Source organism: Astatotilapia calliptera, chromosome 12 (assembly GCF_964374335.1).
Source record: "Astatotilapia calliptera chromosome 12, fAstCal68.1, whole genome shotgun sequence".
NCBI lineage: Eukaryota > Metazoa > Chordata > Actinopteri > Cichliformes > Cichlidae > Astatotilapia > Astatotilapia calliptera.
The window spans coordinates 9,602,413-9,629,374 of record NC_137433.1 but is presented as its reverse complement, the minus strand read 5'-3'; the positions used below and the strand labels follow the sequence as shown (position 1 = coordinate 9,629,374).

The following is a 26,962-nucleotide window of genomic DNA, read 5'->3' as shown; positions in this document are numbered from 1 at the left end:
CAACTTCTCGATTTGGTTATGAATAATTACACAGAACTTTGCCTCCATCTTGTTCAACCTAGAATAAAATGTAAATGGGCAGAGTTAAGTTAGATTAAGTAGGGTCAACTTGGTCATTTTCTGCTGCTTTCAAAACTAGTAGTTTAATTTAATACAATCATCCATCACAACCTATTTAAAATGCGTAGTCTACATACTGATCAGCTGAATTTAATTTGAGGGATCTTCCAACAACTGAAAAGAACACAACATTAATAACAATCGCACTCTCTGAAGTAAAAATTTTACACACACAAATTGTTAAAGACAAATTAGAATTAATGCTAACATTTTTAAAGGTGAGGTTCACATATAAAACAATGAAACTTTTTATTAGATTAAAAAGGGGATAGACCCTATTTTCTGATCGTGACAGATCATAACATGAAATAACACTATTTATGTATTTATATACTGTATATATCTTCCCATACTTGAAAAGAGGTTCTTTAATCTACACAATGTCATCTCTGTATCCAAACACCATTGGGTGTTAAACATAGAAATTACGAAAGACTTATGTTAGATTAAAAACGTATTACTATATTATTTCCTGAATGTACCTTTGTCTTGAAGATCATTCTACAGAAACATAAACATCGTGACTGAGCATGGGTCTCACTGATACACGACCAAGTTTAACTGAAAACTCGCATCATCCCTCTATGTGAGCTGTGCCTGCACTAAAGTCACAGGGCTCTGACAGCATGAAAATGAAAACCAGTTATGTCGCTCGACTGAGCTACTTTAGCTTAATTACCACAACTGAAAAACTGCATGGAGACAAAAGCTTCGAAAAACTGTGACTGACAAAATCCCACACAAATGATTTTAACTACATCACTCCACTGAGTGCGAAACTTTTTCATAAAATTAAGTAAATGAGGTTGACGAAGCTGGCATCTGTGTGCCCTGGCACGAAGCACGTAATCTCACTGACTTGGACTTCGCAGATGACATTGCCCTGCTGGGCTCGACTCAGGAAGACCTCCAAAAGTTGACCGCGGCCCTGCAGAGGGAGGCGACAAAAGTTGGATTAAGAATCAGCGCCAAAAAATACAAGGTAATCCGAGTTGGCTATGCACGTGCCCGCATTCCTGTCATGATCAACCAACAACGTGCTCCCTGAAGACCAACACAGAGAGACTGAGGAGGAGCTTCTTCCCGCAGGCGATACGGTCTCTCAATCACACCACCACACAGTACTGACCCACACATATGGTTCTTACACACACACTGGACTTTCTGGACATTGTTTTTGCACACATTGTTTTTTTGCACAACACTGGTCACTATATTCTTCATTTCCGGTTAATACTTGTACAGCTGCTGTTATTGTGTATATATTTATTTATATTTAGATTTCTTCATACATTCTTATATAGTTCTATATTGTGTATTTTGTTGTACAGTTATTTTATTTTCAACTTTAATTTATATATTTTATCTTATTCCTTCCCAGTTAAATTTACCCTTCATTCTAATTTGTGTTGTACAGTTATTTCATTTTTAACCTTAATTTATATTTTATTCCTTCTTAGTTAAATTTACCCTTTTTAATTGTTCATATTTATTTCCTATCTTATTCATAGCCTTTTCCTTTTTTGTTTTCTTTAGGTCACGAGCAGTTGTCCAAGCATTTCACTACATATCGTACTGTGTATGACTGTGTACGTGACAAATAAAATTTGAATTTGAATTTGAATTTGAATAGGTGGAGAATTTTACATATCATGGCAGCATCATCTCGAATGACGGGGTCTCTGCCTGCGACGTCTCCAACCTATTTGGAACCCTGACTGTTAGGGTCAAGATCAGACTATTGAACTCTATCGTCTTCCCTACTGCACTTTACGCTAGTGAAACCTGGCGCTCAACAAGTGCAATTATTTAACACCTGAACGTGCTTCAACAACGTGGCCTGCGGCGAATCCTGAGAATTTCCTACCGGGACCGAATAACAAATGAGGAGGTCCTACGAAGAGCAGGCACCTGCCCATTAGCCGATGTTGTTGCAGAAAGGCGCTTCCGCTTTGCAGGCCATATTTTACGCCTACCTCCTCATCGCCCAGCTAAGATTGCCATGACATGGCTTCCACGCACTGGCAAGCGAAAGCAAGGCCGACCAAAGACCACATGGCTTCGAACATTCATGGACGATCTGAGAACTGTCGACATTGCCTGGCACGAAGCTGAAGCAGTCGCTGCTGACCGACATCGATGGAGATCACTAGCTGCCCGATGTGCCGCCCGGCGTAGGAGGAACTAAGTGCTAAGTGCTAAGTAATCCTATTAAAACACTGAACCACTGCAAATCAGCTCACTTTAAAAGAAATCTTGATTGCCTGCATATGCTTTGTATTGTGGCTCCCCTGTGGTGCTCTGATCAGAATCAGAATCAGAATCAGAAAGGGTTTTATTGCCAAATGTTGAGCAGGTTTACAACATTAGGAAATTGCTGCTGTGCTTCAGTGCAAACATGCTGTCATAAATTGCGCTTAAATAGACATGAAAAAATAGAAGTAAGAATAAGAATTAAAAGTGCTACATAGAAAGATATATGCATGAGATATACATGAGATATATACATGAGAATAAGAATTAAAAGTGCTACGTAGAAAGATATATACATGAGTGCAGGTGGTGATCAGTGCCAAAACATGGAATCATGCAGTGAACACAGCGTAGGGTCATGAGCTAGTGGTGGGAACAGTCATACGGTTATTGTTCATGTGACCAACAGCAGAGGGGAAGAAACTGTTCTTATGACGAGAGGTTCTGGTGCGAATGGACCGGAGCCTCCTGCCTGAGGGTAGCAGGTCAAACAGACTGTGTCCAGGGTGAGAAGGGTCAGCTGAGATCCGAGCTGCACGCCGCAGTGTCCTGGAGGTGTACAGGTCCTGCAGAGATGGGAGTCTGCAGCCAATCACCTTCTCAGCAGAGCGCACAACACGCTGCAGTCTCTGTTTGTCCCTGATAGTGGCTCCAGCGTACCACACGGTGATGGAGGAGGTGAGGATGGACTCGATGATTGTGGTGTAGAATTGCATCATCGTCCGTGTTGGCAGGTTGAATTTCTTCAGCTGCCTCAGGAAGTACATCCTCTGCTGGGCTTTCTTGATGACGGAGGTGATGGTGGGCTCCCACTTCAGGTCCTGAGTGATGGTGGTACCCAGGAAGCGGAATGAGTCCACAGAGGTGATGGGGGTGTCAGTCAGGATGATGGGGGGGAGTGGGGCTGTGTGCTTCCTGAAGTCCACAATAATCTCCACTGTCTTCTGGGCATTCAGCACCAGGTTGTTGTGGCTGCACCAAGACACCAGATGTTCAACCTCCCTCCTGTACGCAGACTCATCCCCGTCTGAGATGAGCCCAATAACGGTAACGGTGATAGGAATACGCCTACAAATAATGTAATGAGGTCAACAGCAAAAATAAATGCCAATGGGCCAGATTTACTAATGCTTTGCCACAGAGCAAAACCTTCTTTGGCTACTGTCAAGATCTTCTAAAGTGTCACAGTGTCAGTGTTGTGACTGAAAGGGACACAGGTATTTTCTGTGGCTGGCCTTATACATATGTGTATTTGTAGGAGTTTCCCTTTCCTGCTACAAAACATTGGGAGAATATTTAAAATAATCATAGAAGCACAATTTAGTAAGGTTTGCATAATGACATTTAATGCTAAATTTAATAGCAGAAAGAATCATGATTTGTTTTGGCTGTGATAGCTAGTATAATTGAAATAGTTCAGGTGTTCGTTTTTTGGGACTTAGTGGGGGATTTGTTATCAGAACGAGTGTATAATTGTTACAGGTGGACAAATTGCTCTAACTTCCTCCCTATTCCTCTTTATTGAGTGCTAACCCTGAATGTTGAGTGCTGAGCCCCTTTCAAGTCTTTAATATGCTTCTGTTATTTTATTTAAACTGAACTGTGTTTCAGTTTTTTAGTCTCATTTTCACATTGACATAGGTACATAATTAAAACATCTCTCCACATCTTTCTCAGCAGTGTACACAGAGAGCTACGCTGAGTTATTTTCATGCAGCTATTAATAAGACTATGACAGAGTAACATATTAATGTCTGAATCTTAAAATATGTAATATCAACTTTAATGAAAACCTGCAGCCTCATGTAGCCTGCAGGGAAAACAAAAAACACAACAGCAATGTGCACGTTTACACACAAGGCACACACATAACACAGAAACAGCTCAGCCTCTAAAAGTAAATAATATTTAATGTTCTTGTACACAACACACAGATCAGCTGTTACATGGAGATTCTAGGTTTATACTGTGGAATAATTTGTGACTGAAAGGCAGCTTTCCTGGGGAATTCTGTGCTCCACCAAGGTTTGTAGTTCTGGGGACCACAGACAGCCTTCTTTTATTGATCTAGCTGTCAGGACATTACTCTTCTTGGACTTTCTCATTAAGTGTGCTGGTTTTTGAACCACTAATTTACACTACTCTTTGTAGGTAATTATTCAAATAAACTAGCTACATCTTTATACATAAATTACAGCACTGTAAGTATGCTAACTTGCTCTGTCGCTTTAAGTCGTGAAAATGGCACCAACCTCCAAAATAGCATTTTGATATGGTCCTAAATTTCATGATGATAGCTCTAACTCTTTGTTTTGTCTTTATAAGTTTTCTTGCATGAACTACCATTGAAGTGACATTTGTGTCAAAAAACAAGTATGATAGACTGACGTTAAACTTTATTTCTTATCACTAGCCTCTAAACTGCAGTCTAGACCTATCTACATGCATCATGGCTAACCAAAGTACTTCTGTATAGTTAAAATTATTCACTATTCTGTGGCTGCAGCCACTTACACCTTCACATACTGAAAGTTCTCTGTGCTTTCTGAGTGCTTTGAGCTAATACTAGCTTTTTTGTTAGGGTGTGTTACTGTGCCTCGACTCACAGGTGTGTCTAACGTTTGTGGATGGCATGAATCACTGGTTTAGCTTCATGATAGTTAGCATTCAAACTCTGGATTTTTTTTATGTTAGTGATAATATTTTTTGTGCTTTTTGCGTTGTTAGAGATGATTTGAAACAGTCTTTTTAAAGTAGTTTTTAACAGTTTAAATGTCTTTATATATTTGATTGATGCTGTTTTATTCTGGTAATCATATTTATAGATTTGATTTGACAGCTGTAACCACCACAACCCTTAACCCAGACTGCCTTTACATCAAACCTCTTGTTCCTCAAACATTGCAACAAATAAAATGAAAGATAATCATTGCAAATACTTATTGTTTAAAAAGTTAACACAAATATGAAAAGTTATCAATAAATAGTATATTTTCAAATCAAATCAAATCAAATCAAATCACTTTTATTGTCACATCACATGTGCAGGCACACTGGCACAGCACATGCGAGTGAAATTCTTGTGTGCGAGCCCCACAAGCAACAGAGATGTGCAAACACAACAACACAAACGAGCAAAATACAAGAATGGCCAACCTGAAACTAATAAATATATGTACAATATATAATAGTGTATGCATTTCTGGATGTGTATACTAAATATTTTCCTACGTGTGTGTGTGTGTGTGTGTGTGTGTGTGTGTGTGTGTATACACATTTTTACAAATTAAATAGTAAAAAATAAATAAATAAATAAATAATAATAATAATAATAATAATAATAAAATATATAAAATATACAGAGTTGAATATGTGCAAAACAAGTGGCATTTATATACAGTGTGGAGTGCATAATGTTGAAGTTCCAGTAGTGAAGCTGAGGTGTCTATGACGTGTTCAGCAGTCTGATGGCCTGATGGAAAAAGCTGTCTCTCAGTCTGCTGGTACGGGACCGGATGCTGCAGAACCTCCTTCCTGATGGAAGTAGTCTGAACAGTTTATGGCTGGGGTGACTGGAGTCCTTGATGATCCTCCCCGCTTTCCTCAGGCAGCGCTTCCTGTAGATGTCTTGGAGGGAGGGAAGCTCACCTCCAATTATCCGTTCAGAGCACCGCACTACTCGCTGGAGAGCTTTGCAGTTGTAGGCGGTGCTGTTGCCATACCAGGTGGTGATGCATCCAGTGAGGATGCTCTCAATGGCACAGTGATAGAAGGTCCTGAGGATGCGGGGGCTCATGCCGAATCTTTTCAGTCTCCTGAGAAAGAAGAGGCGCTGCTGCGCCTTCTTCACTGTTTTGTTTGTGTGTACTGACCACGTAAGATCCTCAGCCAGATGTACTCCAAGGAACCGGAAGCTGCTCACTCTCTCCACAGCAGCGCCGTTGATGGTGATGGGGGTGTGTACTTCTCTGCACCTCCGGAAGTCCACTATCAACTCCTTTGTCTTTGCGACGTTGAGGGTATTTTAAAAAGAAAACAACCTTTGAAAGAAAAATCCAAATCTTGCCGTATTTTTCTGTAATACTAATAACAGAAGATTGTGCAACAAACCAATATAACTTTTTTTTTCAGAGTAAATGTCTTAAATAATTGTGGGTATAGCTAAAATTAAGTATTAAAAAGTAATAGCAACCACACATACATGAAGACATTTCCACACACAGTAGTAAAACAATGCCCCTGGTGGCAAAATTTGGGTATTCACACAACTTAATTACTTTTTGGTATCCCTTATTTCCCAATGAGTCGGTTCACCAGATGCAACTCGTACTTTGATTTGGCATTCGATTTATGCCAGATGCCCCTCGTGACACATCCCAAGGACTTTAACTAGCTTGACCTCCTAAGCTGCTGTGTGTGCTTTATATTACAGTTACTGTCCTTTGGTGACATTAATCATGTAGTGAAAACCTGATAGCATAACACTTTAATTCCTGGACTTTTTTTTCTTATTTGTATTTAAGGTGAACTGGGGTTGTGCTGCTGGAACCATAATTTCTCTGAGGGGACCTCCCCACGGGATTAAGTTCTATTCTATTCTAACAACCCCAAAGTTTTACCAAAGTTTTTAGCTTTTATGACATTGTACAAGATGTGGTGTAACTTCTACTATGAATATAAAATTCCTCTGTTAAATCTGTTGCCACAAAGCTGCATGCTCACCTGCCTCAGAACGGCTTCTGGCCTTTGAGCTTGTATGTTGCCACTGAGGTAACAACAGTGAGTAACAGAACATTGTCTCATATCTCCAAGGGCTTCTGTGCTGTGGCTGATTACTGCCTTGAGGATCACGAGCCCAGCTGTTCTAATGTTACTATTCCTCAAAGGAAAGTGTGCTACTTGACTAAATGCATATATTAAACGTGTTAAAAATGGGAGCAATTATTCTAAAGAGCCATTTAGCTATCCAGGGGGGATTTCCTCAAACACATTTCATGGTGACAGCAGTGTGTTGATGCATATCTGTGAGATATTAGTGCGCTAGTGGAGTGGACTGGATGGCTAAGGTAGTGAGATTGCTCTGAAATGAACCTTTTGTTTTACTGACGCTGGATGTTGTGTTTTCCAGGTGATGGGGCATGCTCCCCTCAGAACAAATGCAGAACCATTCAAACATCTTATTTTTGTGCTCACAGGCCAATGTGTTACAGCTAAATGCAAAAAAATACATTTTCAAAATTCAGTCCTCTTGTCTGCTGCTACGAAGGTCAGACTTAACCAAAAAAGGACGCCTTAGATTGCCAGAAATTGAACTGCAGCTTTGTCCCCAGTTCAGGGAAAAGCGATCAGATGCTGACGGCATGTTTTGAAAGGGCATATGCATAAGCGTGCACTTGTCACTTAAGCTGGGGCTCATAAATGCAATCTCGATTCCCTTAAGATCCCCTGAGGACGACACCGAGCATACAATTCACCTCTCAGCAGACGAGGCGGCAAAGAACAATGGAGATGCAGAGGTGTGAAAAAGATGGTGCTGACTCTCTGACAGGTGAGACAGTGGTGTCACACCGAGCATGCCCACACTGTGGAAACACTGATACTCATTGTAAGTACACTGTTTCTGTCATACAGTACATCTTTACAGAAAGTGGCTTTATTTTCTCACGGTGCTGTGGGCTCATACACTATATCTGCTTTGTGAGATTAAAAGCACAAACCTACCAGGCTTTGGGGATTAACTTGTTTGAATAGATTAGGAGGCTACATCGGAATTGTTTTACACACTACTACTTCTTTTAACTCTGCATACTCATATCCAGAGTTAGCATCAGTAGTATAAATTATTCAGAGGTAGATTATCAGTCACAAGATTTTTCACAGTGGGGACCAAACCTAAAAACACAGTGTTTAAAAAGAACATATAACGAATTATGTAATCCAGTTTATATTAAGTATTTTATATTCTTCAATGTAAACACTTCTTACCTCAGCAATAGCTCTGCACACTGAAATGGGCTGGGAGGGGGTGGGGATTATGCTCTGTTGTAGGTGAGTAGTCGGTGCACGCATTGATTTATAATAGTTTTGAAAAAAGTTAATAACTTTTTTAATAATAACTTTTAATAATGCTTTTAATAATAACTTTCTTTCCGTAGTCATGGCAAAGTCTTAACATGACCATCAAAGCTTCATAGAAAGTGTTGGTTTTTTTTAACTTAAATTGTTTTTTGTTTTTTAGTTTTTAGGTTTTTTTATTTAATATTTACACAGCAGCACTGACTTTATTGTGCTCCTGTTTGCTTCTTATAACTACATATAGAATGCATTTAGTCCTTAAAGTAACCACTAAATTATGACAAGTAGAAGCATGAAGTACAATTACAATGCTGACAATACTGGAAATTTTATATAAACACAGGAAAGTAAAGTTGTTCAGCAAGCTTTTTTTTCTCTACACAGTCCAAGAAGAAAGTATCCTTGCTGCTTCCATAGGATGCATAATGATTAACTGATAATGAGCAAAAGTGAGGAACACTAGAAAAACAGAAGTTCTGCCAGTTTGCTGGTGTGGAGCATTCAGGGATATGCCTCAGTCTATAGTGCTCCACCCCAAGAGCTATATCTCAGACTCTGCAGGCCTCAGTTAACATTTTACATTTATTATTTAATTAGAAAAAGACTGAACAAGTATGGCTTGTTTGAAAGCTACCAGTCTACTGAACTGATATTATTTTGTCATATCTAGTGAAACCAAACCTGTTAATTAATTTGGTTTATTAGGTTTTTTTGTTCCCCCAAAACAGTACTATTATCCTGTTGGCATTAAAAAAAAGAGGTTGATTAATGTTCGTCTGTTCTTGTGGATACAAGCCTAGTATAAATGACTTTGGGTCTCATGAAATGTCTTTGGTGATGGTTCTTACATGTCATTCTGACAGACCTAACATGCTCTCATATAACTGCACAACAGAACACAGTGAAACAAAGATCCAGCACACTGGTTACTTATCACCAGAACCCCCTCCTACCAGCACATCACCCCTGTTCTTCAGGAACTTCACTGGCTCCCTGTGAAATTCCGGATAATTTTCAAACTTCTTCTGCTCACCTTCAAGGCCATTCATAACCTCGCTCCTTCTTACCTTTCTGATCTGCCCGTTCACTTCGTTCTTCTTCTATCCAGCTTACTGTACCTTCCTTCCGCCTCACCACCATGTGAAGCAGAGCTTTCAGCTGCTCTGCTCCCAGGCTGTGGAACTCTCTGCCGCCAGAAATAAGAAATATTGGTTCTCTCCCCCAGTTTAAATCCCAACTCAAAACTCATCTGTTCAAATCTGCATATTCACTGTGAATCCACTGTTTGTTCATTTTATCTTGTGCTTTTGTTTTATTGTTCTTATATTCTGCCATTGTTTTACTAAGTGTTTTATCCTATTGTAAAGTGTCCTTGGGTGACTTGAAAGGCGCTCATAAATAAAATTTATTACTATTATTATTATTACTGAAAACTGTTAAAAAAGTAAGAAATCATGCAAGCATATGTAACCACTGAAACGTTAAAATAAAAATATACTAGACACATGTATTTACCGCACCCAGGGAGAAAGTACTCATAATAATTGGTTTCACAATAATACCTCCGCAAAGGTTGTATTTTTCTTCAACTGCAAAGGCTGCATCATTTTTATTCTTCAGAACACAGAGCAGTGTTCATTATACAGGGTGGGCCATTTATATGGATACACCGTAATAACATGGGAATGGTTGGTGATATTAAAGTCCTGTTTGTGGCACATTAGCACAAGTGAGGGGGCAAACTCCTCAAGATGGGTGGTGACCATGGTGGCCATTTAGAAGTTGGCCATCTTGGATACAACTTTTTTTTTTTTTCAATAGGAAGAGGGCCATGTGACACATCAAACTTATTGTCACGGCTGGGGCGGCAGTCGTGTGGAGGGTGAGAAAGGAGGATCCAATAGCAGACAATGGCGGAGGTGCAAGTGGGTTTATTTACAGTGCACAAAACCAAGGTGTGAGCAGAACCGAACATAAACCTAAACTGGGAAAACTAATGCAAAAGGGAGGACATGAAACGAGGAGCAGAGAGACACTAAGAAACATGGAATAATGCAGACTACATGGAATTAAACAGACGACGCGACAGAGAGCACAGGAAAACACAGGGCTTAAATACACGGGGAGTAATCAGGGAATGGGCCACAGGAGGGAGACACAGCTGGGAGCAATAAGGCTAACGAGACAGGGGAGAGGTAAAACTGAACACACTGACATGAGATATGAACTTTCAGAATAAAACAGGAAACTAACAGACACAGAGAATCAGACAGGACACTGAACATGACAGGCAGACTCATGAGCAGACACAATAACACCATGGACAGACAGAAGGAACACAGAGAAGTGGGAGCAGGCAGGCAAAGAACAGAAACCTAACAAATGGCAAAATCACAACAGAATACACACTCGGAATGAACAAAAGCATAAGGAAACACAAAACACTGAGTCCTCAGACTCAGGACCATGACACTTATTGGTAATGTCACAAGAAAAAGAATGGTGTGCTTGGTTTCAACATACCGTAATTGTCGGGCTATAAGCCGCTACTTTTTGCACAAGCTTTGAACCCTGCGGCTTTTAGTCAGGTGCGGCTTTTCTATGGATTTTCCATGATTTTTGTGATATCGTAAGACGATTTGTTTTGTTTGTTCCGCTGTTGTACGGCACTACGTTGCCTGGCGGAAGGATCGGGGTTCAAGAGTGGTATGTTAGTCACATGTCCGTCCGCCAGGCAACGTAGTGCCGTACGAAGTAGCGCGAAAAACAAACTTCAAAGTAGCGCTACGCATTCAGCGGGAGGCGTGGATGACGAGCGGCGATAAACTTGCGAAAAGCAAGTTATGCCCAACTCCACCGGTGGATTCTGACAGCGTGGAAAAGTGCGAAAACATCCACGATCACCAACGGATTTTGAAGGGCTGGACTGCTGCATGATGGAGAGGAGGACACCGCCACGGCCCTTCTGAGGGTGTTCGACTCTGACACTGACAACGAGGATTTCTTTGGTTTTGAAAGTGACAACGAAGGAGAGAAGCGGAGAGTGGATGACGAAGCCATCCTGAGCCTGTTCGTTTCCGACATTGGAGAAGAGGACTTTGGTGGTTTTAGAGCGCAGGAAGAAGAGAAAGATGGTGAATGACTGACTTTTCTTCTTGTTAAAGCCGTGTCACTGCACCTGAGCCTAAAAGGTAGTCCGAATCTATTTTCCTGGTGTGCTGTAGGTTACTGTTATGTACTACATGTGCAAATATGTACCCATAACTTGTTTTTCAAAATATTAATAAAAGGGGTGTGTCTCCAAACAGCCATCTCTTTCCTGACAATTCCCTTTGTGCATATTCTCTTACATATGATAAGTCAACATTGAAACACCTGCGGCTTTTGGTCAGGTGCGGCTAATGTATGTACAAAACAGGATTTTCCCCTGATTTTAGCTTGTGCGGCTAATATTCAGGTGCGCTTTGTAGTCCGGGAAATACGGTAACTTTATTCTTTCATGAGTTATTTACAAGTTTCTCTTTGTTCACAGCCATTGACATGTCGAAGAGGTTAACACGTGAGGAGCGGATCAAAATTGTGTTGATATCTGGTGAACGCAGTAACCGGGTCATTGCAGCAGATTTCAATGCAAGACACCCTACGAGACCACCCATCGCCCATGCTACAGTTAGCAAACTGCTTGCTATGTTTCGTGAAACTGGTTCAGTGTTGGATTTGCCAAAATATGGACGCAAAAAAACTGTCACTAATGAAGAAACATCAGTGGCTGTCCTTCATTCAGCAAGAGCCCACAGCGTAGTACTCGCCGCATGTCACTGGAGAGTGGCATTAGTTGAACATCCCTTCAGTGGATATTAGCTACTCACAAATGGCACCCTTACAAACTCCAGATACTGCAGCATCTCAACGAGGATGACCCAGATCGGCGCACAGAATTTGCAGAATGGGCAAAACAAAAATTGGAACAGGACCCTCAGTTCATGCAGAAGATTTTGTTCAGTGATGAGGCAAACTTTTATGTGAATGGTGAAGTTAACAAACAAAACCAGCGCTATTGGTCTGACACTAACCCACATTGGATGGATCCCTCCAAGACTGTTGGAACAACAAAAGTCACGGTTTGGTGTGGTATATGGGGTACAACGATAGTGGGTCCATTCTTCATCAATGGAAACCTCAAGGCCACTGGATATTTGAAATTGCTACATGATGATGTGTTTCCTCTTTATGCACTGAAGCTGGCACTGAGTTTTTCCAGCAGGATGGTGCACCACCACATTATGGGTGCCAGGTCCGAGCATTCCTAGATGAACAGTTTCCTGGAAAGTGGATTGGTCGTCGTGGGCCAGTTGAATGGCCCCGAAGGTCTCCCGATCTGACCCCCTTAGACTTTTATCTTGGGGTCATCTGAAGGCAATTGTCTATGGTGTGAAGATACGAGATGTGCAGCACCTGAAACTACGGATACTGGATGGCTGTGCTGGCATTTCTCCTGCGGTGTTGCTATCAGTGTGTGAAGAGTGGGAGAAGAGGGTTGCATTGACAATCCAACACAATGGGCAGTACATTGAACACATTTTATCAGTGGTCAGAAACTTGTAAATAACTCATGAAAGAATAAAGTTACATTGAAACCAAGCACACCATTGTTTTTCTTGTGACATTACCAATAAGTTGGATGTGTCACATGACCCTCTTCGTATTGAAAAAAACCATAGTTGCATCCAAGATGGCCGACTTCTAAATGGCCCCCATGGTCACCACCCATCTTGAGGAGTTTGCCCCCTCACATATACCAATGTGCCACAAACAGGACTTTAATATCACCAACCATTCCCATGTTATTACGGTGTATCCATATAAATGGCCCACCCTGTACAATAATAATAATATGTTAAAAAAACTGACCAAGGTTGGACTGTACACTGGAACAGTACACTGGCACTTTTGTAAAACCACATCAGGCTAGGTCAAATTGGGCAAGGTTATTTTTTTAAGGACCTGAAATTCAAATTATAAAAAAGAATGCCTACATTTTCAGCCAAGTTGAAGTTCATGGAACTTCACAGGCATAAATCACTTAGTGTGATATAATTATTAAATTTTATATTATTCAGAAGCAGGAATGGGTTTGGCTCCTCGTACAAGTTCAAGCAGAGCACAAAAGACTGAGAAACCAAAAGCAATCAACCCCCTGAAGACTTTATAGAATGCTGCACCTGACTTTCAATACTATATGTGAACAAATACAGACTCCTTTAAAGAAGTCAGAAGTAGAAATCTCGCCTGAGAATTTATTACTGGAATTGTCATAATCACTATGCTACACATTTAGTGGGAAGCAAAGGGATAATATTAACCTTCAAAATGAACAAAGTTATCCTGTTTTGATGTGTTGATATTCACACCAGATAACATTAACGTGTTTGAATGCTTCCCTGAGCTGTCTGTCATGTTACATCCGTCTTTCATCTTCTGAGTTTCTCATACACCTGTAAATCCCATAAGCCTCACATGTGTACAAGTGTTATTGGGAGAGTGGCTGACATTTTAAACAAACTGTCACCTAATCTGTCTGGGTAAGGGCAGCACTTGATAGGTGAACTTGGAACTTTGAGGGAGATAGCTTTTGAAATGTCAGCCACAATGAAAAATAACACAATGGCTCCCAGATAAAGGAAAATATGCTTTGTGTTCCCAAGGGCTCAATGCACAGTCTGGTGCTGCCATGAATTAAATGCAGTAACTACATCACAGCCCTGGAATCTGAGAGATTCATGCTCAGTGAAACCGAAGTGGTTTTGAAACCAGATCCCATTTCTGTGCAAATTCCCTTTCCAATCTAGTGTGTGTGTGTGTGTGCTTTTAAATATCTGACAAAAATAATCACATCATCTGCAGTTTGAAATTAGTGTGCACAATATTTTTCTTATGACTCTGCCAGATGTACAGTTCAACTATGGCAACAGTAATAGAAGTAAGAGGGATGAGACCATCCAAAGACTGATAATATACTGGCAAGTGGCCTCACTCTGGGACAGAAAGAAGAGCTGGCTGGTAATCTACTTCAAAAGTGGCTTGCACTGAGAAGCGAGACACGCCGAGTTAAAAGCAGGAACAAATCCACCCGCCCAATGACTGACAGTTGTTGCAGTGAAATACTGGGCTCCAGGCACTGCCAGAAGGAATAAAACCTCCACTGATTCTGATCCAATTTGTGCTAGCCAGGTTACAGACCGGCGCATTCATTGAGAAAGACAAGAGTTTTGGAATTGGCATTCTGTGAGGTGCTCTTGGATTGTGCAGGCGGGCAGTGTTGCATTTGGGAGATCGATGGCATTTTCTGGCAAGGAACACTCGTCAGTCAGCAGCTCTCCTGATTGTGGACCCTTTACTGAAGATGAAATCCAGCAGTCCACTGTAAAGCCACCGCCCTCCTGAAAATGCTCTGTTTTCACAAGTTCCTGCAGTAATTGGGATGGAAAGAGACCTCTGGGTGGTGGTTTGCACTGTTCTGCTGGGGAAAGTAATTTGCTGTTTCCACTGTGAACAAGAATATAGTGATGTAATTCAGGTCCAATTCCTCAATCATTTTACACCTTCTGTCTCCAGTGACTCTCCTCCTGACTGTAATTATTGCAGCAATGATGCAACATATACATAAGTGTAGCTGCTTATGCCACATAAAGCAGACGCTGAATACAGGCTATACTCACACTGTAAAAGGTTGTTGTAAATTTTACTGAGAGCTGGTAAATTGCTGTAAAATAACAACATTAATGTTGTATTTTCATGTATAGTATTACAACCATGTTTTTAATTACAACACAATAGCTGTTTTCGCTTTTTTAACCTTACAACTTTTTCTCATGTAAAGGATTATTACTGTATGCACTGTAATTAATACACATATTTAAGTAAAAAATACTCCTATCCTGTATCTCAATGTATAAGTACCTTTTGAATATGTGAATGAGCAGCAGTGACTGAATCCATCTCACACTGCTGCTTTTGCCAAAGCCAGTGGCACTTTCACCTGCTAATAAGAAGTCACAGCCAAGTACATCTACTGCATCTGAATCTCGAGGTTCAACATCATGAAAAAGAAATCATGATGTGGACAGGACAGGACAGGTTTTTTTTCCCACCCTGTCCTGTCATTGCTTAATTACAGAATTAAAAAGGAAGACCCTCTTCCCCTCATGCAGACGTGTATTTCATGCACTCTAACGATTTCTGGAGGATTCTTTCAAATGTCAGTAGTTTGTCAGGGTTAACACGTAGCAAAGTATATTTTATATTGCACATTGTCAGAAGCAGGTGTGGACTCAGCCCTACCCACAGGCAGGCATGTTCCACACAGTCAAATGACTTCTCGTATGTGCACATATCACATTTATCTTTTGCTGTATTTTTACCCACAAACTCACCGCTGACCTTTCAGGAAGCACCGACCCAGTCAGTAGCTGCTGCTGTGCCTGTTGAACAAACAAAAAAACAGAAAAGAAATGTAAAAGGGCCACATTTGCCATTCCTCTCATTTCTAGCCAGTGGCCACAGTTTTGCAAGCTGAGATGACAGCTGTTACTTTTACATATTTTATCAGCCAGACAGGTTATGCTGGCTGATAGTTTTCAGGCACCTCTCTGTTTTAGTGAGGTGGCCACCAGCAACTTTATACATTCTAGCCAGTTTTGTCATACTAGGATAATGCTCATTAGGATGATCTAAGCAGACAAAAACAAGCCACACTGGGATTTAATCACAAAGAAAGACACTTTAATTACCACTAAAATAGAGAAAAACGAGACAACACTGAGCTCGGTCAAAAATAACCAGAAAAAAGTCTACCTGAGACACAAAGATGATACAGGAACAACACGGAGACTTGACGTCAATATGTCACAGGAAATTACATGGTGGTTCAGAAAAAATATAAATATCTTTAAGCTTGGTCCTAATGCTTCTAATTCTTTTTTTCCCCTACTGCTGGAATTGTAGCTAATTTAGCACAGACTGGAAAATTGATCAGGGACAATTGTAGGCTATTTTTCCACAGAAAATACTTATTCAGTCAAAGCAGATGAAAAGAATATGAAGGAAGCAAGAAGTAAAGATTTCCAAACAAAATCATGAATCAACACAAAGCCCATAAAACCTCTTCTTTAAAAAACAAGAGAGTCTTAATTGTGACTGACTGAGATGTACTTCCTGTTATGATTTCAGATATGATCTGCATCATATAGATTAAAATGGGAATGCAAGCAGTTTGGATGCACCATGCTGGTATGCTTGGTAAGTGGTTTCTTGGTGATGTCCGCCTGCATATTTGGAATCAAATATATTAACATTAGTGATGTGCGATACCACTGATTTCCTTTACGATCCAATACCAAGTAATATTCAGGGTGGTATCGACGATACTGATCTGATACCGATAATTTGTACATAAACGTATTTAATTTATTGTATATCAAATTATAGCATCATAATGATTACAGGACATCAGATTACTTGTTCTTATAACTTAATAATGCAGAGTTCATCATATAGAAATAAAAAAACTGAAATTGTGCACTATTTGAACACCTTGCCTGCCTGCAGCACTAAAGGACTCCGTGAGAGACGTCTGTCTCGCCCTAGCAGCACCTGTCCCTGTCCTCCTCTTCAGTTCACCTCAACATATGCTCGTCATATTCTGTGATATGATTTACTCTGAGGTGTTTGACAAGGTTAGTGATGTTGCCACAACCTGAATTTCAGTGCCCCTCCCGAAAATCTCCCAGAGCCACCATTCTCCCAAATTTCTCCCGATTGTCCACCCAGACAACAAAATTGAAAATCCATATTGCAGAATTCATAGCGCGGCCCAGCCAATTCCAGTTTCCAACAATGGCGGAAACGACTTAATATCACTCTTATTTCTCTTTCTGGGTCACAAAAAAACTTTTAACATATTTTCAGGTGAGAATGTAGCTGTGTAAACTTCAAATATCTGAGCCGACCGACACATGGAGTCATTGGAGTCACACAAACCACCTGCAACTCAACACCTCAAAGACTAAGGAACTGGTTGTGGACTTCGGGAGGTCCAGAGAAGGTCCACTGCCGGTTCAGATAGAGGGGGAGGAGGTGGAGGTGGTCAACAAGTACAAGTACCTCAGGCTGTGGGTGGACAATAAACTGGACTGGTCATGCAACACAGAGCACCTGTATAAAAAAGCCCAAAGCCGACTGTACTTCCTCAGGAGGCTGAGGTCTTTTAACATCTGCAGGAAGCTCCTGAGGATGTTTTACCAGTCAGTGGTTGCTGGAGTACTTTTCTATGCTGTGGTGTGCTGGGGGAGCAGCACAGCAAAGAAGGACTCATCCAGGCTGGAGAAACTGATCAGGAAGGGCTCTGTGGTCGGCATGAAGCTGGACACTCTGGTGACAGTGGCAGAGAAAAGGACACTAAAAATACTGCTGGACATTATGAACAATGCTGGGCATCCTCTGCACACGGCCATTAACAACCAGAAGAGTCTGTTCAGTGACAGGTTGCTTCTCCCCAAGACAAGAACTAACAGACTTAAAAACTCCTTTGTCCCACACGCCATCAAACTGTTTAACTCCTCTCTGGAGGGGAGAGGGAGGGGAAACAGGTGGACAAAGGAGGGGGGAACAACTAAGCTGTAGTGCCTCTTCACCTCACTGTGCAATACCTTTTGTGCAATACTTTTGTTAATAGTCAATGGTGCAAATAGACCTCAATACTTGAAATGTGCAATTCACTTGTATTTTTATTTTTATTCCTATTTATTCTATTTATCCCCTTCGTATATTTTATTTATATATGTCCCTGTATTTATATGTGTGTGTGTGTGTGTGTGTGTGTGTGTGTGTGTGTGTGTGTGTGTGTGTGTGTGTGTGTGTGTGTGTGTGTATATATATATATAATATTCTGTAACTGTAACTTCTGTCGGTGCTGTGCTTTTGGAAACCGAATTTCCCAGAGGAACCCACCCGAGGGATTAATAAAGTTTTATCTTATCTCTTATCTTACATCGTCTTCAAACCCCCGTGGTCTTTCACTACTCGGGTTAAACATGATATATAAGTCACTTTGATAACTTAAAAATGTTATTGTTTGGCTTTTTCAGTGTTTTATTTGTTCGTGAGTAAATCGTTTTGGCTGAGATTAAAGTTATTAGATTAGATTAAATTAAATTTAACTTTATTAATCCCAGAGAGGATTAAAAATAGCCTGTTTCATTCTGACGATGAACTGAAGAGATACATAAATGACAGTGTGAGACAATCTAACTTTTGAACACTAAATCATGCAAAGAAATGCCATTTGAGCCCAAAAATAAAAAATAAGAATATACACCAAGTAATATTATGTCTCCTTTTTAAATATATAACAGTCAGCATCCTCACAAGCTGATGACTCCTGTAGAAATTATGGAAATAGAGGAAGAGTATTCATGTATTGCAGAGTGAACAGGCATTTTTCTAACCTTTAACCACAAATAATAATAGAAGAGGTAGTTGATACCAAGTCTCTCTCCTGGTTGGGAAGATTTATTTCCTGTTTAGAATGCTGGCGTCCTCCATGCTATTACTCCGGTCTTTCTTGTCTGATTTTTCTTGAGATGAAAACTGAATTTGTGCTTGTTCAGCCATCCTAACTGAACCCAGTTTTCTTCTGTTTATTCCAAAAAACAATGGGCTGTCACTTCCATTAAGGTAGGTGGCCTATCCACAGAAACAGCATTTGCCTTGTGAATTTGGAAGTGTATTTTCTTAAAATAAGCTTAAAATACTCTGAAGAATAATGGATTGTATTTATATAGCGCTTTTCAAGGCACCCAAAGCGCTTTACAATGCCACTATAAGAAATCCAAATGCAGCTATAATGTCTTATACTCATGGACCTACTGGTATGTTTATCAGTCTCACGTGTTTCTGTTTTGTTGTCAAACAAAAATGACAAAAATGAACCAGTCTAAACGGAGTGACGCATAATCGAGCTCCACTTGCTGTGTTTATTATTTGTAAGTGTTTTGTGAAAGATGGCTGAGAGCCTACTCACCCCTGCCTGTAACTTAGACTTCTGGCGGCCCACCTTCTCATAAACATTGGTCATATTAGACGACATGCATCATATTAAAAGGACGGCATTGGTTCACTGGACATGTAAATATGAAGATAGTGAAGAATAACATCCTTGTGGCTGCAGTTTACCACAGGCTGAACTGCAGTGCAGAATGGGGTTAGGCTTATTCGCCGCAACTAATACCTCTTAAGGGTAGAATTAGCCCTGTCATCTATTATCAATATCAATAATCCTCAATAATCCTTTTAGAAATCATAGAAAAAGAAGCTGACAATCTGACACTCATCTGGTTTAATTTTTTCTGTCTGCATGGCAACTTTGCAGACAAGGTAAAGCTAGCTAATACATTAGCATTTGTCTACTTATAATAGCTTTAATTTGCCAAAGAATCTGAACAAATACAGGTATTAAAAAACCCATAGTAGTTTCAGATTTCCTCAGTTTGTCAGATTAACAAAAATATAAAAAATTACTTCATCCACAGTCAAGTAACAGTAAAATTTCACACTGGTCACATCAGAACAAAGCTGAACTGCAAGGATGCTGACACGGTGAGAGCAGAGAGTTCACAGAAAAACAATAAGTAATTGAGGTGGTAATTCTTTTGAGTTGCGGGTGAAAAAGTAGTCACCTGCGTCAATGCCACTTCCCCTTAAAGGCATTCACATGGTGTGAATTTGACTTAAGGTGCTTTAAGTATAAAGCTGAATCCTAAAAGCATAAAGCATAAAGAATGGAAGAGAATAGCATCTAATTATCTTACACCACACTTTTATTTCTGTACAGAATAAAAAAAAATCTGATTTGTTTAACCAGTGTTGTGATTACTCTTTCCTCACCACAAAAATGCTGTGATATTAATAAATCCATACTGTGTAAGCATTGTCTTTTACATCATGTCAAGTTCTGCAGCTGTAGTAGATGTCAAATGTAATGTTTAATTTAATGTAATCAAAATATTTTTGTCTGAGCCTAACCCATATTGTTACACCCAATTTCCAAAAACCTTGGAGCACTGCAGATTTGAAAAAAAAAAAAAAAAGGATATTATCAGTATTGTAAATGATAAAATATTCATATTTACAATTCTACGGTTCTTTGCAGATTCATGAATCTCTGTTCACATATGTTAAATCAGTCTTTAACACGCTTTTTTAAAGGGATAACTTGATAGGGTGCCAGAGAGGAATCCAATCCAATCCAATTTTATTTATAAAGCACTTTAAAATACCCAGCACAGGAACAAAGTGCTGTACAGAAAATAAGTTAAAACAATAGAATAAAACACATAAATAAGAATAAAATAGAATAAAACACATAAAACATAAAATTAAAACAGCCCTATATTAAAACAAAAACAAGATAAAACAGCATCGAATCACCTAAAAACAACTAAAATAAAAAATAAAAAACCAACATCTCACGTGGTGTCAAAGGCCAGGGTAAAGAGGTGGGTTTTCAAGAGTGAGTTAAAAACAGATAAAGAACTGGCCTGTCTAATCTCTAAAGGAAGCTCGTTCCACAGTTTTGGATCTCCTCTAAGTTTATGCCCAGTCCTGGGTATCTTCAGGAGCAGCTGATCAGCTGACCTGAGAGAGAGGGTGGGTGTATAAGGCTGTAGCAGCTCAGAGAGATAAGATGGGGCTAGGCCATGGAGAGCTTTAAAAGTAAATAAAAGAATTTTAAAATGAATCCTAAAAGAAATGGGCAGCCAGTGAAGTGAAGCTAAAACAGGGGAAATGTGCTCAAACTTTCGAGTGCCAGTTAAAAGACGAGCTGCGGCATTTTGCACCCTCTGTAGATGACTAATATATAATGCACTGACCCCAATATAAAGTGCATTGGTGTAATCCAGCCGAGTGCTAACAAAGGCGTGGATCACTGTCTCAAAGTGCTGCCGTGAAAGAATTGGCTTTATTTTTGCCAGCTGCCTGAGGTGAAAGAAGCTAGATTTTACCACTGCCTTAATTTGATTATCAAACTTCCGATCACAGTCCACTTTGACCCCCAGGTTTGTGACAGTTGGCTTAACATACTGTGTCAGGGAATCTACATACACATTGGGGGTCTCAGTGGGGCCACCAAAAACCATCACCTCTGTCGTCAAAGGAGCTTGCAAAGAAAAGCGTCTGGACTTCTTTAAGTTGCTTGAAGACGTTTCACCTCTCATCCGAGAAGCTTCTTCAGTTCTAAGGTCAAATGGTGGAGAGTCCCAGATATAAACCTAGTGGGAGTAACCCCCCACAGAGGGACAAAAGGACCCCCTGATGATCCTCTAATCGCCTGAGCCAAGGTGTGAAACTGGGTGTGGGTTCCAATCAGCCAGAATTTCGGGTGTGTTCATTGTGAAACCTGGCCCCACCTTATCATGCGAATTCCTGAGGTCAGATGGCCCAGGATGTGTGTGGGCGTTAAGGCGTCTGGGAAGGGATCTCAAAACTGGATTATAGATGGCAGAGAGTTGGTGTCATAAACCACCGCCTCTGTTCAAAGATGGTCGCTCACAGTGGACATACAGTGGGGCAAAAAAGTATTTAGTCAGCCACCGATTGTGCAAGTTCCCCCACCTAAAATGATGACAGAGGTCAGTAATTTGCACCAGAGGTACACTTCAACTGTGAGAGACAGAATGTGAAAAAAAAATCCATGAATCCACATGGTAGGATTTGTAAAGAATTTATTCGTAAATCAGGGTGGAAAATAAGTATTTGGTCAATAACAAAAATACAACTCAATACTTTGTAACATAACCTTTGTTGGCAATAACAGAGGTCAAACGTTTACTATAGGTCTTTACCAGGTTTGCACACACAGTAGCTGGTATTTTGGCCCATTCCTCCATGCAGATCTTCTCGAGAGCAGTGATGTTTTGGGGCTGTCGCCGAGCAACACGGACTTTCAACTCCCGCCACAGATTTTCTATGGGGTTGAGGTCTGGAGACTGACTAGGCCACTCCAGGACTTTCAAATGCTTCTTACGGAACCACTCCTTTGTTGCCCGGGCGGTGTGTTTTGGATCATTGTCATGTTGGAAGACCCAGCCTCGTTTCATCTTCAAAGTTCTCACTGATGGAAGGAGGTTTTGGCTCAAAATCTCACGATACATGGCCCCATTCATTCTGTCCTTAACACGGATCAGTCGTTCTGAGATTTTCCTTGTTTGAGGTGACCAAATACTTATTTTCCACCCTAATTTACGAATAAATTCTTTACAAATCCTACCATGTGAATTCATGGATTTTTTTTTCACATTCTGTCTCTCACAGTTGAAGTGTACCTCTGGTGCAAATTACTGACCTCTGTCATCATTTTAAGTGGGGGAACTTGCACAATCGGTGGCTGACTAAATACTTTTTTGCCCCACTGTAGATGGCTTCTTTCACTCCTCTTTCAAACCATCTGTCCTCTCTGTCCAAAATGTGAACATTGGCATCCTCGAAAGAGTGTCCTTTATCCTTAAGATGCAGATGGACTGCTGAGTCTTGTCCTGTGGAGGTGGCTCTTCTGTGTTGTGTCATGCGCTTGTGAAGTGGCTGTTTGGTCTCTCCAATGTAGAGGTCTGAGCATTCCTCGCTGCACTGTACAGCATACACCACATTGTTAAGTCTGTGTTTTGGCGTTTTGTCTTTCGGGTGAACCAGTTTTTGTCTGAGCATTTTGCTCGGTCTGAAATGCACCGGGATGTCATGCTTGGAGAAAACTCTCCTGAGTTTTTCTGATACACCGGCTACATAGTGTTACGGCCGAGAGGGCCAGGCAGTGGGTGTGGACTCAAATGCAGACACAGAGGGAGGCAAAACGGGCGTGAGCACAGAGTTTATTTACAGAGCTGAGCGAAGTTACAAAACAGAAAACTAAGAATGCTATAACCTATGCATGCTATGAACTGTGAAAGCTATGAGCGGAAAACTGTGAGGCAAAACTGTGAACGAGAAACTCTGAGGGCTGGATTCCACAGAGGGATCCGGGGAATGGAGAAAGGGGGCAGCGGCTTGGAGGGAGGTGTGAAGTCACTATGATGAGAGGAGGAAAGTAGTCAGTGGTAGTCTCAATGAATCACAGCTGGAGAATTAGGCTATGGTGGTTTGGGCTTACGCGTTGCAGATTTGAAGTGTCAATCGAGGAGGGAGTGTCCAGGGGGTTCCGGGTGAGGAGTGTCCAAAGCAGATCCAGAATAGGCTTGGAGTGGGGAGCTGAGCAGGGAGGCAGGCAGATGGGTCCTATGGCGAAAAAGGAAAGAAAACACGGTGAGGAGAAAAAACAGTAATCCAGAGTTCTCGCAAGGGCTTGGCGGCCTAGCATGTGTTAGCAGATCTGGCAGGGGTCTGTCGTGAACGCTGGTCTTATATGCAGGTGACTTGATTGGAACCAGGTGTGGAAGCTGATTGGAGTCTCCGTCTGAAGGTGGAGCCCAGCAGAGTGGAAACACCCCGTATTCACCCGGACCATGACATATAGGGGATGACAATGTTGTTGCGTCTGTCCTTCTTATCCTCCCTCGCTGGTGTCTGATCTTCTTTTCTGTGCCTCTTTGCTGACTTTAAGAACGCCCATTTAGGATAGCCGCACGTTTTGAGTGCTTCCTTTACATGTGTGTGTTCCTTCTTTTTTCCTTCAGGCTTAGAGGGAACACGTTCTGCCCAGTGGTGTAGGGTCCTAATTACTCCAAGTTTGTGTTCCAAAGGGTGATGGGAGTCAAAGAGGAGGTACTGGTCCGTGTGTGTGGGCTTCCGGTAAACTTCGATGTTGAGTTTGCCGTTCTCTTCAATGTGCACAGCGCAGTCCAGGAAAGGCAAACAGTTGTCCTTTGTGTCTTCCCTGGTGAACTTGATGTTTTTATCCACAGCGTTAATGTGCGCAGTGAAGGATTCCACTTCTTGTGTCTTGATTTTGATCCAGGTGTCGTCCACATATCTGTACCAGTGGCTGGGTACTCTTCCTTTGAAAGAGCCAAGAGCCTTCCTTTCCACTTCCTCCATGTAAAGGTTGGCTACAATAGGTGACACGGGGGAGCCCATGGCACAGACATGTTTTTGTCTGTAAAAGCCTTCGTTGTATTTTAAATATGTAGTGGTGAGGCAGAGGTCTAACAGTGTGCATATCTGATCGGGTGTGAAGTTGGTCCTGTCCTCCAAGGAGCTGTCTTCTTGTAGTCGTTTTCTGACAGTCTCCACGGCCTCCGTGGTGGGTATGCAAGTGAAGAGAGAGACTACATCAAAGGACACCATGGTTTCATCTGGATCCAGGGTAAGTTTCTGGACCTTGTCGGTGAAGTCGGTGGAGTTCTTGATGTGGTGTGGGGTGTTCCCCACAAGAGGAGCAAGGATGGTAGCAAGGTGTTTAGCAATGTTATAAGTGGCTGAGTTTATGCTACTGACTATGGGTCTGAGTGGGACAGCTTCCTTGTGGGTTTTAGGAAGTCCATAGATGCAGGGTATGGCATCCCCTGGGTAAAGGCGGTGATATGTCGATTAGAGGGGGGTCCAGGGGGTCCTTTTGTCCCTCTGTGGGGGGATTCTCCCACTAGGTTTATATCTGGGACTCTCCACCATTTGACCTTAGAACTGAAGAAGCTTCTCGGATGAGAGGTGAAACGTCTTCAAGCAACTTAAAGAAGTCCAGACGCTTTTCTTTGCAAGCTCCTTTGACTACGATGACCTGGATGACTGAGAACCTTCACAGACCCATCACCTCTGTCTTTTTATCATTGAATTTTAAAAAGTTAACAGACATCCAAGTCTTAATGTCATCAAGACACTGAAGTAATGGCTGTGTAAGGTATCTGCCTTTTTTCTTTAGAGGGACATAGATCTGACAGTCATCAGCATAAAAGTGGAAAGGAATGCCGTGCTTTCTTAGTACAGAACCAAGAGGAAGCAGATATAAAGAGAAGAGGAAGGGGCCTAGAACTGAGCCCTGTGGGACACCACACAAGAGGGGAGCAGAGGACGACACATAGTCACCAAGGCTGAAACAAAAAGTTCGCCCCGTCAAGTAGGACCTGAACCACTCCAGTGCTGTGCCCCTAATGCCCACCCAGTGCTCCAAACGAGAGAACAAAATGGTATAATCCAGGGTATCAAACGCAGCTGTCAAATCTAAAAGCACAAGAACAACACAGTCCCCAGCATCAGTCGCTAAAAATATGTCATTAAAAACTTTTAAAAGGGCTGATTCAGTGCTATGAAAGGGTTTAAAATCAGATTGGAAAACCTCTAAAACATTTTGCTTTTCCAGGAAGGCCATTATTTGGCTGTAAAGAAAAGGTAGTTTGGAGATAGGCCTGTAATTTGTAAGAACCGTAGGATCAAGAGCAGGTTTTTTAATCAGGGGTTTGACTACTGCATGTTTAAAATCTTTGGGGACAACACCTGACATCAGACTATGGTTTACCAGCTCAAGAACCAAAGGACCAACTGTAGGTAACACCTCTTTTAAAAGTCGAGGAGGGACAGCATCATTTGGAGACCCTGCAGGCTTAAGATGACCAACAGTCTCCTTTAAAAAGGACAGAGTCACAGGCTCAAACCTGTCAAAGACAGCAGAGCAGGAAACAGAGACTGAGAGGTCATGAGCACAAGGAGAGATTTGAGCCCTTGTGGAGGAGACCTTCTCAATAAAAAAGTGTATAAAAATTTTCACAGGCTTCTGATGAGGGCTCAATACAGTCAGTATACGGTGCATTAAGAACAGTTAATAGTTTTAAATATAACACGCGGGTTTGACAAAATAATGTCAGATAAGTGTTTTCTTTTGGCATCTTTTACAGTTCTTTGATATTGACGCCAACAGTCCTTCAGCATCTGGAATGACACTTGTAGTTTGTCCTTTTTCCACTTGCGCTCAGCTCGACGGCAGTCGCGTCTGACAGCTCGGGTCATGTCGTTCAGCCAGGGCTCAGATTTAGTTTTAGGCAGTCTGGTTTTTAATGGAGCCACAGTGTCCAAAGCAGTCTGACAGGTAGAATAAAACCATGAGCTCAGTTCCTCAGTCTGGCTGCATAAAAAATCCGGGATCTTACAGATCTGGTCAAAGACTGTTGAATAGTGTTCAGCAGTGGAGGAGTTAAAAACACGACAGCGCTGAGCAGCAGCGCGAGGTTTAACTGAGGCACAGGCAAGAGGAACTTCAAACATCACAGGACTGTGGTCAGAAAACACAGCATCACAAATCTCTATGTTAAAAACAGAAAAACCATGAGATAAAACAAGATCAAGTGTGTGTCCACGTTCATGTGTGGGACCTGTCACACATTGCACCAGATTAAACGAATCAATAAGGTTTAAAAAGCCCTTCGCCATGGGCATATCAGGACAACACGTGAATATTAAAATCCCCAACAATAAGAACACGATCATATTTTGGCATGAATTCAGCCAAGAAGTCAGCAAAGTCACTCACAAAGTCCTT

The 26,962-nt window shown here is 41.2% G+C and overlaps 1 long non-coding RNA gene across 1 annotated transcript; it reads right to left on the bottom strand.

Annotated features, from left to right (window-relative positions):
• Positions 1–23,353: 23,353 nt before the first annotated feature.
• LOC145432109 (uncharacterized) lies at positions 23,354–23,812 on the bottom strand. Its single transcript, XR_013912386.1, has 2 exons — positions 23,648–23,812; positions 23,354–23,565 (listed from the first exon to the last, which is right to left on the bottom strand). It is a non-coding gene; the product is annotated as an uncharacterized LOC145432109 (long non-coding RNA).
• Positions 23,813–26,962: the final 3,150 nt, after the last annotated feature.